We start from the raw sequence: 16,013 nt of genomic DNA, 5'->3' as shown, positions 1-16,013 counted from the left end.
TGTGTGTGTCAGGGACCTCTTAACAGCTCTCAGCACTCTGAACAAACTACCACTCCCAGGATCCTTTGGGCAAAGAATGGTTAAAAGTGGTTTTATTGTTGTTGCTTAGTCGTTTAGTCGTGTCCGACTCTTCGTGACCCCATGGACCAGAGCACGCCAGGCACTTCTGTCTTCCACTGCCTCCCGCAGTTTAGTCAAACTCATGCTGGTGGCTTCGAGAACACTGTCCAACCATCTTGTCGTCTGTCGTCCCCTTGTCCTTGTGCCCTCCATCTTTCCCTACATCAGGGTCTTTTCCAGGGAGTCTTCTCTTCTCATGAGGTGGCCAAAGTATTGGTGGCCAAAGTATTTAAAGTGGTATCATAGGGCTTTAAATGCTTCAGCTAACTCTTAAGTTTGTTTTTATGTGGGAGATGTTTTCAGGCCAGTCTCTTATGCATTTATGAAGTTGTTTGTTTCATCATTCCTTTCTAACTGTTGCTATAGTTTGTGCTCTGCTTTCTTTTGCATCTTGGCAAGTTGCCTGCTAAATTTATTTGAATAATAATAATAATAATAATAATAATAGCAACCTCAAAACAATTTTTAAAGCGAAAGGGATGCTTTGTGAAGAACCAAGAAACCAAGCCTTACGAGGAACAGTTGAGGGAAGTGGAAACATTTAGCCTGGAGAGGAGAAGAGAGAGAGAGATTTGATAGCCATCTTCAAATATCTGAAGAGCTGTCACATGGAAGATGGAAAAAGCTTGTTTTTGTTGCTCTGGAGGGTAGGACCCGAACCAATGGCTTCAAGTTACGAGAAAGGAGTTTAAACATTAGGAAGTACTTCCTGAGGGCAGGAGACATTCAACAGTGGAACGGACTCCCTCGGAAAGTGACGGGCTCTCCTTCATCGGAGGTTTTTAAAGAGAGGTTGAGTGACCATTTCTCCTAGGTACTTTAGCTGCAATCCCTGCATTGTAGGGGGTTGGACTACATGACCCTTGGGGTCCCTTCCAAGCCTATAATTTTTCCTAACACTATGATTCTACCAGAAGCTTTCTGGCAATGGCTTTCCACCCTTAAGCCAGGCTCATTCATTGCTTTCTGAAGAAAACAGGACCTTTTTTTGGAGCCAAGCCAAGGTTCATAAATAAATAAGGGACCAGTCCAAACAAGCCTTGTGAATAAAAAAGCACACAAAGGCTCTAGTGTACCTTGTCAGGGGCTGACTTCTATAGGAATCCAAATTCACCAGCCAACCTGTTGTTGAAAATGTCCCTGAAGTTTGTTCTGCCCCTGGAAACCAACCCTTAACACTGGGGTGAGCCGGCCTGGTGACTATTTCACGCCAATGTTCAAGGTGAATGATCCTTCCTGATCCAGAATCTTATTATTTCCAGCTTTACATCATCTTTGACTGGTTATATTTACCCTGAAGTTTAGAGTAGAGGCTTTGTAGTTTAAAGAAAAGGCAAGTGGAAGAGGGGACATGATAGAAGTTTATAAAATGTTGCATGGCATGGAGAAAGTGGACAGGGCAAAGTTTTCCTACCTCTCTCATAAAACTTGTGGACGTTCCATTGAAGCTGAAGGTTGGAAGATTTGGGACAGATATTTTCTTTTTTTAAAGTTTCATAGTTAAGCTACGAAACTCTCTCACACAAGAGGCCATGATAGCCACCAACTTGGATGGCTTTAAAAGTAGATTTGACAAATTCATGGAGGAAGAGAAGGCTTTCAGGGCCTACTTTCTACACTGGCTATGTTCTGCTTCCACAGTCGGAGACAACAATGCTTCTGAATTCCAGTTGCTGGAAACCACAGGAAGGGATTCTATGAGTTTCCAGAGCCTGGCATTTTACGCCATCTGCAGAGTGTTTTATAACACCAAAAGTTTCCCCAGTTTGCCTGCTATCAGATACTGGGTGACCACCAGCCACTCCATGACTGAAGCAAAGCTTCTTTGATAAGGAGGTTACTCACATCCTCCCTTTTTTCTGCCTGTCATCATTTTGGTTCCTGGAAGATATCTGTGTGCCCCATTTTAACTGTGCAAAGCAGATATCGAGCGAACACAGGTTGTTTTTATAATAACGAGTTGCATTAAAATCACATCTGGATGTCTTCATACGGTGGCTGCATCCACACATTTAAAACACTTCACCTCCCACAAGGGATCCTGGGGACCATAGGTCACACGAGGAGGGCTCAGCTTTGTGCATGAAAACATAGGAACACAATAAGAGCCCTGCTGGATAAAACCAAAAGGGGGTCCACCTAGTCCAGCATCCTGTTCTCACAGTGGCCAACCAGATGCAAGCAGGACTTGAGCACAAGAGCACTTTCCAATTGTTTCCCCCCATCTCATATGCAGATGTAGACTGTCCCTGGACATGGAGGGACTTTTATCACAATGGACCTTCATAAGAAGATCCTGCTGAATCAGTCCCAAAGCCCATCTAGTCCAGAATCCTGTTCTCACAGTGGCCAATTAGATGCCCATTATGGGAAGCCCACAAGCAGGACCTGAATTCAAAAGCACTTCTCCCCTCCTGCAGTTTCCAGCAACTCGTATTCACTGGTGGTTTCTAAAGAGATTGGGTGGCCACCTGTCAGGGATCCTTTAGTTGTGTCCTAAAAAATGCAGAGGAGACTTATTTGAAAAGCCTTTCCTGCACTTAAGGGAGCCCCGATCCCTTGCGGAATCCGCTTGTCAAGTCAGGGATGAAAGAAGGCTGAAACCAAGTATAGGAGGAGTAAAGCAGCTGATAAGCCACAGATCTTTATTAAGGAAAACTTAAGCCACAGGGTCTTCACTCACAAATACTAGAGAGAACAAGAGAACCCAGAACAATAGTGGGTTTAAAGGGTTATACCTTTGGATCGGGGAAGTCCCAGTGACAAGGTGACCACCCCAAAACATCAGATTGTTGTTGCTGGCATCCGTCTATCACGAGAGAGAATGGAGGGGTGAAACCAAACCACTGTGTTAGCAGCACCAAAGTCACCTTCCCAGGGTGCAGGGAACAAGACCCCTCTCTTGGCTGTGCTGATGTGGTCCAAAGGAAAGCAGAGCAATATGTTTGGCATCAACTTGGCTGCAGGAATTGCCCAAAGGAGGCATACAAAACTCCATCCAGCCGCCACAGGACTCCACTTTGTATTTGTGTAGGGTTTATTCCGTAGCCTTTTCTTCTCTAGAAGATGTCCTGCAAAGTACCAGAGGTTTAGGATCAGAGTTTTCCTTTTCCTAGATGGGCTGCCTTCCTAGGTTGACCTGACCAGCCCCCTCTGCCCCACTTCCCTCTACAGCAGGTACAGAAACCACTTAACCATCTGATGCATTGTTGGTATCATCGGCTCAATCGGCTACCCTCACCTGTTTTAGCCAGCCAGTCGAAGCCATTTCCTTGGGTGTGTCTGCTGTCACATATGGACACTTCTATGAGCCACAGTTGAGAGCTGAGTGCATCGTGGGGACCAAAAATGGACAAACTACTCCAGTAAGAGCATGACATGTACCTGACCAGAGGTACTACCCCTCCTCTAACACTCCATAAACTTAGATAGGGACACAGGTGGCGCCTTGGTCTAAACCACTGAGCCTCTTGGGACTGCTGATCTGAAGGTCGGTGGTTTGAATCCCTGTGACTAGGTGAGTTCCCGTTGCCCTGTCCCAGCTCCTTTCGAACCTAGCAGTTCGAAAGCTTACCGGCACGAGTAGATAAATAGGTACCGCTGCAATGGGAAGGTAAACAGTGTTTCTGTGCACTCTGGCTTCCATCAGGGTGTCCCATTGTGCCAGAAGCAGTTTAGTTATGCTGGCCACATGACCCAGAAAGCTGTCTGTGGACAAACACTGGCTCCCTCGGCCTGAAAGCAAGATGAACGCCGCAACCCCATAGTCATCTTTGACTAGACATAACCATCCAGGGGTCCTTTACCTTTTACCTACACTCAGATAAGCATCACAAAAATGGGCTGTACAGGTAAATTAGAACATGTACAGAATACAAACTTTTCCAATACATATACAAGTCTGCCACTCAGACATTTCATAGAATCAGAATTGTAGAGCATAGCTGTCAACTTACAGATTTGAAAATAAGGGACCAGCAGCCAAAATAAGGGACCTGCAGCCTCACCTATTCCAGGCACTCCAGTCTTCCTGTCCTCCTGCAGTCTGGTCAAACTCATGCTGGTAGCTTCGAGAACACTGTCCAACCAACTTTGTAACCAGAGGTTCAACTGAATAGAATCTGAATCACGTGCACCACAAGGCCTATGCAGCCTCAACTTAAGATGGCTCCCCGGCCTGGCTTTGCACTGCAAAGTTTGCAGCAGCACGTGCAACAAAATGGCGTCCAGCATTCAAAACCCCCCTCAGCTTGCATTAACTAGCCACACACAAGGCATGCAAGCTCCACCCCCCAGTCGTTCTTAGACTTCTTATTGGGTGAGCAACACAGCCAAGCAACACAGTTGGAGCCTCCCTCCTCCCTGGCCGGCAGGGAGGGAGGGAGAGGAGCTGCTTCCTTTGAAGTTTAAGGGACATCATTTAAGGGACATTTAAGGGACATCTATCAATAAGGGACAGCAGCGGGACATGATTCTGGAATAAGGGACTGTCCCTTCAAATAAGGGACACTTGACAGCTATGTTGTAGAGTTGGACCCCAAGGGTCATCTAGTCCAACCCCCTGCAATGATTTTGGAACAGGAGATTTTGGAACAGGAGGGAGATAAACTGAAATTGCAAAGTCACGAGAAATTGAAACCTAAAGTACAAAACTGGTTTCAATATTACCAACTAATGGAGATCTTCAAACAGGACAGGAAAATTGGTTTCCAGGTGGAAAAATCAAAATTAGAGACTGAATTGCTAGAACCCAACACTAAGAATTTATCAAGAATGTATAACTTGTTGCTGAAATGGAATACACAAGATGAAACAGTTAAATCAGCTATGATTAAGTGGGCACAGGACATTGGTCATAACATTATATCTGCTGACTGGGAGTGGTTGTGGAACACCGGTATTAAATTCACGGCATGTAATGCCTTAAAGGAAAACATTATGAAAATGACTTACAGGTGGTACATGACCCCAGTCAAGCTAGCAAAAATATACCATTTGCCTGATAACAAGTGTTGGAAATGTAAAGAGACTGAAGGTACTTTTTACCACCTTTGGTGGACATGCCCGAGGATCAAGGCTTTCTGGGAAATGATATATAATGAAATGAAAAAGGTACTTAAATGTACTTTCTCTAAAAAACCAGAGGCCTTTCTCCTGGGTATTGTCGGCCAATTGGTGTTAAAGAAGGATAGAATTTTTTTTATGTATGCTACAACAGCAGCAAGAATACTTATCGCAAAGTATTGGAAGACACAAGATCTACCCACTCTGGAAGAATGGCAGATGAAAGTGATGGACTATATGACATTGGCGGAGATGACTGGCAGAATCCGTGACCAGGGAAAAGAGACGGCGGAAGAAGAATGGAGAAAATTTAAAAGCTACCTTAAGGACTATTATAAATTGGATGAATGTTAGTATGTCGAGGTTTTTAAGAAAAAAAGGGATACAGTGAATAAGATCAGATTATAGAAAAGACTAAGATGACAAAAGTTGGAAAGGAATATTTAGAAGTTGCTAAAAAACCGTGGACATTGGGATGCAGGAAGGGGGGGGTATGGGGGAGTCCTGGAAAAGAGGTTTATGAAAAAATGTTATGAAACTATACGTGTTTGTATGTCTTTTTGGTTGTTTGTTTGTCTTTAAAAATTTGTAAAACCAATAAAAATTTTATAAAAAAAAAACAAAACCCTGCAATGCAGGAATCTCAGCTAAAGCATCCATGACAGATGGTCATCCAACCTCTGCTTAAAAACCTCCAAGGAAGGAGAGTCCACAGCCTCCTGAAGGAGGCTTTTTGGCTATCAAACAGCTCTTACTGTCAGAAAGTTTTTTCTGGTGTTTAGTTGGAATCTCCTTTCTTGTAACTTGAAGCCATTGGTTTGAGTTCTACCATCCAGATCAGGATAAAACAAGTTGGTTCCTTCTTCCATGTGACAGCACTTGAGATATTTGAAGATGGCTATCATATATCCTCTCAGTCTCCTCTTTTCCAGGCTACACATCCCCAGCTCCTTCAACCATTCCTCATAAGGCTTGGTTTCCAGACCCTTCATCATCTTGGTGACCCTCTTCTGCACAAGTTCCAGCTTGTCAACATCCTTCTCAAATTGTGGTGCCCAGAATTGGACACTGTATTCCAGGTGTGGTCTGACCAAGGCAAAATAGAGTGGTACTATTAATTCCCTGAACACTATACTTCTGTTGACACAGCCTAAAATAGCATTAGCATTTTTTGCTGCTTCATCACACTGTTGACTCACATTCAGCTAGTAGTCCACCAAGATCCCTAGACCCTTTTCACATTTACTACTGGCAAGCCAGGTGTCCTCCATCTTATATTTGTTTATCTTGTTCTTCCTGCCTAAGTACAGAACCTTACATTTTCCCTACTGAAACTCATTTTGTTAGCTTTGGGCCCAGTTCTCCAATCTGCTAAGGTCATTCTGAATTCTGGTTCTGTCTTCTGTGGCATTAATTACCCCATCCAGGTTGATGTCATCTACACATTTCATGAGCATCCCCTCAATTCCTTCAACCAATTTGAACAACAACGGGCCCAAGAAAGAACCCTGTGGCACCCCACTTGTCACCTTTTCTCAGGATCTTTAATGAGTACTATTTGGGTTTGTTCAGTCAACCAGCTACAAATTCACCTAACAGTTATCTCGTTCAACCCACATTTTACCAGTTTCATCGCAAGAATATCATGGGGAACTTTGTTAAAAGTCTTACTGCGATCAAGATACACTATGTCCACAGCATCCCCCTGATCCACCAAGCTTGTAACTCCATCAGAAAAGAAAAGAAAAAGGAAAGAAATGAGATTCATCTGACATGACTTATTTTTGAGAAACCCGTGCTGGGTCTTAGTAATCACAGCATCCTTTACTAAGTGCTCACACACCAACTGTTGAATTAGGGTATCTGTTCCTGGTATCAATGTCAAGCTCACCCATTGGGTCTTCTTTTTCCTCTTTTTGAAGATGGAGACAACATTTACCTGCCTCTAGTCTGCAAGGACCTCACCTATTCTTCAAGAATTCTCAAAGTTCATAGGCAAAGGTTCTGAGATTACATCTGCAAGCTGTTTAGTACCTTTGGAGGAAGCTCATCAGGCCCCGGAGATTTGAATTCATTTAAAGTCACTATGTGTTCACTTAATACCTCTTTTCCTATCTTGGACTCCAAGATAGGAATCTTGGACTGAATGTCTTTCATTGGCTCCTTACCAATAGAGATAGCCGCTTGCTCCATCTACTATGTGACAGCCCTTCAGATATTTCTCTTCTGTGGCATTAGCTCCCCCTCCGAGTTTGGTGTCATCTGCAAATGTGATGAGCATCCCCTCAATTCCTTTGTTCTTCAGGTCGTTTATAAAGGTTACGGGTTGTCTTACCATTTGGATTGTCTTACCGTGCAGAAGTTGGATATAGCTTCTGCTGTAGCAGTTGACCTAGTTCTAACCCCCTTCAGTGGTAAAAACAACACTTCCCAGTAACTGGTACCTGGGACTCCAGACCAGAACTTCCTTGGGGTACATTGCAGGGCAGGACTTGTCACGTGACTCAGCAAAACACAGGTCACGGGTTGGCAGAAGTTAAAATCTCCAAGTCCCATTTCCCTGCAGTGGGCCCCGTTTCCCTGCAGTGTCTGCCATCCCAAATAATAATGTCGTAAACCCAGTTCTCCACAGGAGAGGAATGGGTTGAGTTAGGTCAGGATAGGAAAATCAACAAACGATACTAAGGAAATAAGAATAAGATATATTTTTAGCAAGTCTCTCAGATCTAGTGTATGGAGCTTTCAAGCAATCCCTTTAAAGGTAAGCATTGATAAGGATGCCTGTCTATTTCTACGGTGCAGATGGGGTCATTAATGGAGAGAGAGACAGTTGGGAACTGGAGTAGAAGGGTGATGGAAACTCCTTCAAATTGTCAATATTCATTAAAGTCTGCCAGTAGCCTCTCGGGCAGTGGTCCTTTTCGAGGTTGCTGATTCCTGGTGGTGCTATGACTCTGTGGCCAGGCTTCCTCAGAGGCGTGGTTGTTTTTTAACCAGAGAGGGCAGTTTCTTTTTATGTGCCCAATCTCCGCACAGTGGAAGCATCCTTTCCACTGAATTATAATTCCACTGCTGCTCATTGTGCAAGTTCTGAACAGTTAATATATTTGCATCTCAGGTTTTGTCCGGTTGATAGTCGGGTTGAACTAGGGTTTCTCCAGATGTGGTCAGGATGCCCAACCCCCACCCTGTCCTCTGCATCGTACAGCAGAGCATTTAGGAGCGTATGTGCCCTGAAGGATTGTGGAAAAGATAGCCAGAGCAACTTCCCTACAGTTCTGTTATTATAAGCTGAGAAGCAGGACTTGAGCACAGCAACAGCAGCAGCAGCAACAACAACAACAACTGGTTTTCAGATGTATTTACTACCTCTGAGAGTGGGGTCAGCTTCACTGATGACATGAAAGTCCTAAAATCTGGTGCAGAAGGAGGAGTGGTGGGGGAGAGAGAAGGGAAACACAGCAAGCCCCCTCGCCTCCATCATCCTCTTGTTGCTATTAAAATGTCACTCATGCTTGTACATCTGTGAGCTGCCTGCCCTGTCCCGGTATTTTCTCACGCTCAGCTGTTGGCAGCCAGTGGAGGCAGGAGTGTTGGGGCTTGCCCCGCCGCCCCACCCTGACTCTCTCTATCTGGCTCATCAAGGCCCAGGAGAGCTGCAAGTTGAGGCAGGGCCTCTGGCACGGGCCCCAAACTGCCTGCTCTCCAGCAGCCTCCTTGCAACATGGGCCAGGGGAGCGCCAGAGAGTGGGGGTGGGGACTCGCACACAGGGGAGCCCCTGCTCTGTTTTCCGTGGCAGCCTGATGATTTCCCCATTGCGGGTGAATTTGCTAACCCTTCCCAAAGCAATGTTTATTCTTGCAGGCCTGTTCTGGTGGCAGTGCTCCAAGGGACACAGGAAACGGCCTTGTACTGGGTCCATCTAGCTCAGTGTTGTCTGCACTGGCTGGCAGCAGCTCTTGAGGTTTCAGGCAGGCACATCTTTGACTCTACCAAGGATTGAAACTGGGACCTTCTGTGTGCTAAGCATGTTACCCAGTGAGCTTCATGGTCGAGTTGTGGGGGGCGGGATCTGAATCCTTTTAGTCCCCACAACAACCCTGTGAGGTAGATTCGGCGACAACCAGCTCAAGTCACGCCTAGTGAGCTTCATGGCTGAGTGGGGATTTGAACCTTGGTCTCCCTGGTGCTAGTCTAATATTCTAACAACCACACCAGACAGTCTTTTTGCAGGGCTTCCTGAAGTATTAATTTGTATTGCCTGGAGGCAACTCCTTGTGTAGAGTCCTGTCGTTATTCAGCTCATCATCAAGGGTGATACATGGCAGCACCGTCATGTGCCAGGCCTCTTGATGAACATGCAGAGGATCAGGGCAAGTGGGTGCCACACCCAGTGCTTCATCAGCCAACCTACTTGGAAAGAAACAACCTTCCTTGCCACAACAAACAAAACAGCAGTTTAAAAAAATAAAATCACAAAGCTCTCCTTGCCAGGCCATCCCTTCAAACCATAGGCTGTGGCGAGCCAATTGATTTAAAGGAGGGAAAGGAGGTCCCCATTGCTTAGTGCTGGGTTTCAAAGCCAAACAGCCAGCGGCCTTCCTGGCTTCACCCAAAGGGACCATAGAATCATAAAATCATAGAAGGAACCCCAGTGGTCATCTAGTCCAACCCACTGCCATGCTGGAATCCCAGCTAAATAAGCCCTGACAGAAGGCCATCAAACCTCTGCTTAGAAGCCTCCTGTGAAGGAGAGTCCCAAGGGAGTCTGTTTCACTCTCAAACAGCTCTTGCCCTCAGAAAGTTCTTCCCCACTTCAATGCAGCAGAAGGTGAAAAAAAGATTTCCAAGTGCTGCTTCCACTCTCCAGGGATTCAGTGGCTCAGAGCATCAGGTAAACCTTGCTTTATAAAGCAGCTCATGTCAGATCCAAATGAAGGCTCACGTGTTTATATGGTGAACCTGTCAATTTCAGCTTCTTGGTTTTTCCAATCTCCTCTGTCCACATCAGTTTGCATCCCCCCTCCCCTTAAAAGGGTTCTCATGAAAATTCATCTGCATTTTGCGTGAATTTCTCCTACTATATTTTTTAGAATATGTTATATTACCTAGCGTACATGCATGTGCAAAAGGAACAACCCACATTCACCTAACAAACATTCTTCTATGTCACTTGACTAAGATAAACATTTATATGCACATTATACAAATTTCTGTGCGCATTACTTGGCTGCAGAACTGCTTTGAGCTGGTTGTTGCATTTGGGTCCTGCTTGTAGGCTTCCCATAATGGGCATCTGGTTGGCCACTGTGAGGACAGGAGGCTGGACTAGATGGGCCTTTGACCCAATCTAGCAGGGCTCTCCATAGAGACTGTCATAGTAGAACCTCCATACCCAGGGGCATTCTACCTCTGAATACCAGTTGCTGAGAGAGGAGAATGCTGTTGCACTCAAGTCCTGTTTGTGGGCTTTCTCCACTTGGTGCACCTGGCTGACCGCAGGCCAGGATGCTGAACTAGATGGGTCACTGACCTGATCCATCAGGGATCTGCTGGAGGTCTGCTGAGATAGCAGAACTTCCATGCCTCTGAATACCAGATGATGTGGAATAACAATCGGAAAGTTGCTGTTGCTTGTGGGCTTCCCATAATGGGCATCAAGTTGGCTATTGTGAGGACAGGATAATGCACTAGATGGGCCATTGGCCTGATCCAGCAGGCTCTTCTCATGTTAATTCGGGCAGCAGCAATGAAACTTTCTCCTCAAAATAAAGTAGAGATAACACTGGGCAATATGCCTCCTGCTCAAGAATCAGCAATGGAAGGAGCCTACGTGCCCGCGTGTGTCCTATGTTTGTGTGCGTGAGTATGTGTGTACATGGAGTGTCAACACCTATTACCGGCACGTGGCCTCTGGAGGGCTGACTAAGGATGAATGTGGCCCTTGGGCCAGAAACAGTGCGCCACCTGCCTCCATTCTGGTTCCCTAGCAGCTCTGACAAGCTCCTACATGCATTTCTCTCTGGTTTCTCTCTGTCCGGCCCCACCAGGAATTTGGGAAGCAGGAAGCCAGTCTAAAAAGGATTGTTTGGATGGCAAGAACTCAAAACATCCCTCAGCACCCCTGACCTTCATTGTCTTCCAGCGAAGACAGCCCTGGTCACTGGGAGAGCTCGATAAGGACTGTCAACAGCAGTGCCTGCACCGGGAGCGGGTCACGTCTCTGAAGGGTCGGCCACCTCCCCCTGCACGGCAGAGTCCAATACCAGGAGTTATTTTGTGCTGCCCAGAGCAGCCATAACAAGGCCAACCCCCTGCCCTATCGTGCCACCTCCCAGATTCTTCTTCCACATCCTAGCTCATCCAACACATGGATGTTGTTTCTGGCGAGGCTGAAAGGCCAGGTCAACTGGGGGCAGGTTTTGCAGCTGCTCTTTCCTTTAAAAACTGGAGTATCATGTAAAGTCCTTCTTAGCCTGATTCTTGGCATGTGAGGCTGGCTCTGACCATACTGTTGACACCACTCCGTCTCTGAGCAGCGAGAGGCTCCAGGGGTCCCAGGTGCTTACTTGGGTTTGGTTTCATTGGAACAAAGGTCAGTGGAGACTCTGGTGTCTTCAGGATAGATGTTTACACACATATCCAAAGTGAGCATGGGATGGAGAGGCTCACACGCCGTCCTCCCAGAAATATAATCCCAATTCTAACACCAATGTTGCATGCCACCCCACTCACCGAGCAGTGAGAAATTCCAGGGGTTCCAGGGGCTTATACAGGGTTTGGTTTCCTCGGAATGAAGGTCAGCGAAGACTGTGGTGTCTTTAGGATATGCTCTTTTAGTTACCCACCCACCTACCCACCCCAAGCATAAGATGGAGGGGCTTGAGCATTAATGCCCACAAGCAAGATCTGAGTGCAACAGAAACTCTCCCCACTTGTGATTCCCAGCAACTGGTATTCAAAAGCATTTAGCGCCTCCGACAGGAGGGCAGAGCCAAGCCATCTTGCTCTTTGTTTTGGTGATGGATTTCTTCTTTGGGGGAAATGCATAGGTTCTCCCTAACCAAAGAAAACAGAAGCCTGTTCTGTAGGGGAAGGAAACGTTTGCAAAATTGGGGAACTGATTTGGGGCACTCAGTCCTAGTGCAGGCAACTTTATTGTTCATGCATGCTTTCATCACTGTGTTGCATTGCATTGCATTTATATCCCACCTTTTTCTCCAAGGAGGTTACACTGGCATACAAGGTTCTCCCCTCCTTGTTTTTACCCTCACAACAACCCTGTGAAGTAGATTAGGCTGAAAGGCAGCGACTGGCCCAAGACTGCAGCCAGTGAGCTTTATGACCAAGGCGGGGAGATTCGAACTCTGGCTTCTCCCAGGTCATAGTCCGCACTTAATCTTCACAACAACCATTTGGGGTGGGTTAGGTTGAGAGTGACTGGCCTATGAACTTCATGGCTGAGTAGGGATTTGAACCCTAGTCTCCCAGGTCCTAGTTCAACACTCTAACCACCTCACCGCATTGGCTCATCTTATCTAAGGTCCTCTGTATTCTGCTGGTGCCTGAGCTGAGGAGACCTCTCTGTCGCCTGCCCTGTTCCTTCCCTGCAGAATAGGCCAAAAGTGGGATCAAGATGGGCTCTGGGTGCGGATTCTACACCGCGTTATCAGTCTCTGGAAAACATGATAAAGGAAGCCAAATGAACATTGTGTTGGTCTTTCCGGAGCCCCGGTGCAATGCAATGTATCGCAGCCAGATTCATACTTCAAAGCAGGCAATTAACTCAGGAGGCTTAACCAAGTGTGTTAAGCTGACAGCTGGCCAGTTTGATGGGCCCCAGAGAAAGTGTTTACCCTTACCTTCCATCCCCATATTTTTTTTATGGGGTGTTTCCTATGAGAACAGCAACAAGAGGGACCAGATGCAATTGGGCCTCAGAGCTGATCTTTCTGGCAGCAAATCATAAAAGAAAGAAAGAAGTGATTTAAAAGTCCTGTTCATAAAACAATTCTGTTAAAAGGAAACGCAAGCAAGCCACTCCTGGTTGGCTTATGATCTCCAATTATCTCCCTGTTTGTTTGCCTAGGACTTGTGGGAGAATTATGAGCAAACAGCAGGTAAATGGTTGCCTGGAAAAGGACCCCAGATATTATGTTAGCAGGATAGAGAGTCTCATGGGAGTTTTGCGATAGCAGCAGATTGGACGATGGCCCCTAAATTAGTATTAATTCCTCTTAGTGATTTGGCACCGGTCCCTAAATTAGTGTATATTACTCTTATCAGTAAATTATTTATTATTAAGAACATAATAATATTTTGGATTCATGCACCAAGTTTGGGGAATCATTGGCTCTCCTGGTGCTGTTGGACTACAGCTCCTATCCAAGAAGGCTGTCTCCACCTGGTCCACCTGGCTCAAGATTGTCACACTGACTGGTAGCAGCTCTCCAGGTTTCAAGCAGGGAGTCTTTCCCAGCCCTTCCTGAAGATGTCAGTGGGGATTGAATCTGGAACCTTCTGCACACAAAGCAAATAATCTGCCACAGAGCTATGGCTGCTCCCCCATTTGTAAGATTCTAGTGCTTGTAGTTCTGAAGAAAGGGATGAATTAAATAGGAGCCCAAGAGTCTTTCCCGCTGGTTCCAAAGATCTCAGAAGCCCCCACTCTGCAGTCAGTCAGAGCAGGGCCTTTAATGTGGTTGCCCCTGTTCTGTGGAACATTGTCCCTGTCGAAGTACAACATGCATCCCCTAGCTGCACTTTCTGGAAACAACTGAAGAGATATTTTTTTTTTGTTCTGGCAGGATTTTCTAGCTGGGTAAATGGGTGTTTACTGCAAGGAGCCTCTGGTTCAGGTTTCAGTCTGGCTTCTAATGTATTTGTTGTTTGGTGTTTATAACTGTCTTTGATTATCTTATGTTTAAATAGCCTTGGGGTGGCAGTTTGGAAGGCAATTAATAAATTAATTGTGATTATGATGATGGCAACAATAACAATAACATAACATTCAACCTGATGCAAAGCTTTCCCAAAGTTTGCATGCTCGTTTTTCGCATTTTGGTTAGTCTTGATTTTAAAAACCTCACAACGTTATGGATTTTGACCCTCCTATTGATCTGTACGGACTTAATTAATTGTCAATTATGTATCATTTGCAGACTGAAAACAACAACAGTGGATACTTGATTTTGCATTTGCCAGATTGACTTTTTTTCTGGACAGGGAACGAATAAATGAGGCCAAGAATTTCTGCATTCGATGGGAATCCCTGGCACCCATAAGGATGACACTTGATGCAATGCCATCTCACCACTCCACAAAAAAAAGAAAAAAGAAAAAAAGGAAAAAAAGATCAATTTTCAGTCGACAAATTAACTAGAAGCAGCCCCAAGTCGGGTCCTGGTCATATAACAACTCATGGTATTTGTACAGGATACATTTATTTATTTATTTAGTTGTTTGTTGGTTGGTTGCATTTACTTCCCACCTCTTCCTCCAAGAAGGTCACAGTGGCATTCATTATTCTCCTCCTCATTTTAGCCTGACAACAACCATGCAAGGTAGGCTAGGCTGAGAGGCAGCAGCTGGTTCTTAAGCGTCACATGGCTGAAAGGGGATTTCAGCCTTGGTCTTTCCCAGGTTCTAGTCTGGTACTCCAACCACTGCACCACACTGACTCTTGTACTGTACAGACAGGCACCCTCTAGAGGGCCATTTGCTCTGCTTTGGACAATGAAGCAGCCAGAAGGTCCAGTGAGTGGATCTCTTCCTCCCTCCTCAGCTGCTGCCTCCCACCCCCAACCCGCTGAATTTGACTGAGATGAAGATAATGAGAGTTTGGTTATCGAGAGACCTAGTAGATTAATGTGGGAAAAGCATTGATGGAGGCTGAAGGGCGGGGGGAGGCGGGAGGCAGATGCAGGCCCGCTTGGAGCCTCCAATCAATGCAGACCTTGGAGGGATGAATGAGAGCTTCAAAAGAAAGGCTGGTGAGAACAATTGAATGCTTTTAGATCCCAGATGGCCACCCTGCCTGAAGCGGTTGCAGGAAAAGGCCAGGCGGTGCGCATCAAACAATGATTCCTTTCCCTGTGGTTTCGAACGTGGATCTCTGGCCCCCTCTGAGGACCATGTGCTGGTGTCAGAATCCAAGGCAGGGGAAGGGTTGCATAGAAGTCAGCTCTAAGCACCCAGGTTGACTAATTTAGACAGTGTCCCATAAGAACACCAGAAAAGCTTGCAGGGTCAGGCCAAAGGGGGCTAGTCCAGCATCCTGTCCTCACAGCGGCAAACAAGTTGCCGGTTATAGGAAACCCACATGCACAAAGAGCCCTCTCCCTTCCTGCCGCTTCCAGCAACTAGTATTCACAAACATTGCTGCCTCCAACTGGGGATACAGAGCACTGCAACTTAAGGTGAATAGCCATCCCTAGCCCTATTCTACTTCATCAATTTGTCTTTTAAAATCATCCACATTGCTGGCCAAACACTGCCTCTTGTGGATGGGAATTCCATACTTAAATTCTGTGCTTCCTGTGAAAAAGTCCTTCCTTTTATCTGTCCTGAATCTTCCCATATTTAGCGTCATTGAATATCTAGCTTTAGGGGAGAAAAACTTTTCTTTATCTGTTTTCCAGAGACCTGGACAGGGATGGAATCACCACTGCATGACAATTCCACACAAGGTCTTGTGATTCAAATTTGTTGTGATTCGAGATTGTGGCAAGTCTTAACACCAGCTGTGGCTGGTGCGCCCCAACCATGCCTCCTTCTAGGGAGAGGTGACTGCAGTGGCCCATGCTCCGATAGCCACCCTGGTTAGTGT

General features: G+C 45.9%; 1 long non-coding RNA gene across 1 annotated transcript; it reads right to left on the bottom strand.

Moving 5' to 3' along the window:
- Positions 1–2,730: 2,730 nt before the first annotated feature.
- Positions 2,731–4,559, bottom strand: LOC114588756 (uncharacterized). Its single transcript, XR_003704511.2, has 2 exons — positions 4,128–4,559; positions 2,731–3,191 (listed from the first exon to the last, which is right to left on the bottom strand). It is a non-coding gene; the product is annotated as an uncharacterized LOC114588756 (long non-coding RNA).
- Positions 4,560–16,013: the final 11,454 nt, after the last annotated feature.

Source organism: Podarcis muralis, chromosome Z (genome assembly GCF_964188315.1).
Source record: "Podarcis muralis chromosome Z, rPodMur119.hap1.1, whole genome shotgun sequence".
Lineage (NCBI taxonomy): Eukaryota > Metazoa > Chordata > Lepidosauria > Squamata > Lacertidae > Podarcis > Podarcis muralis.
Note: the sequence above shows the minus strand (reverse complement) of the source record. Positions and strands in the feature narration are given on the sequence as shown.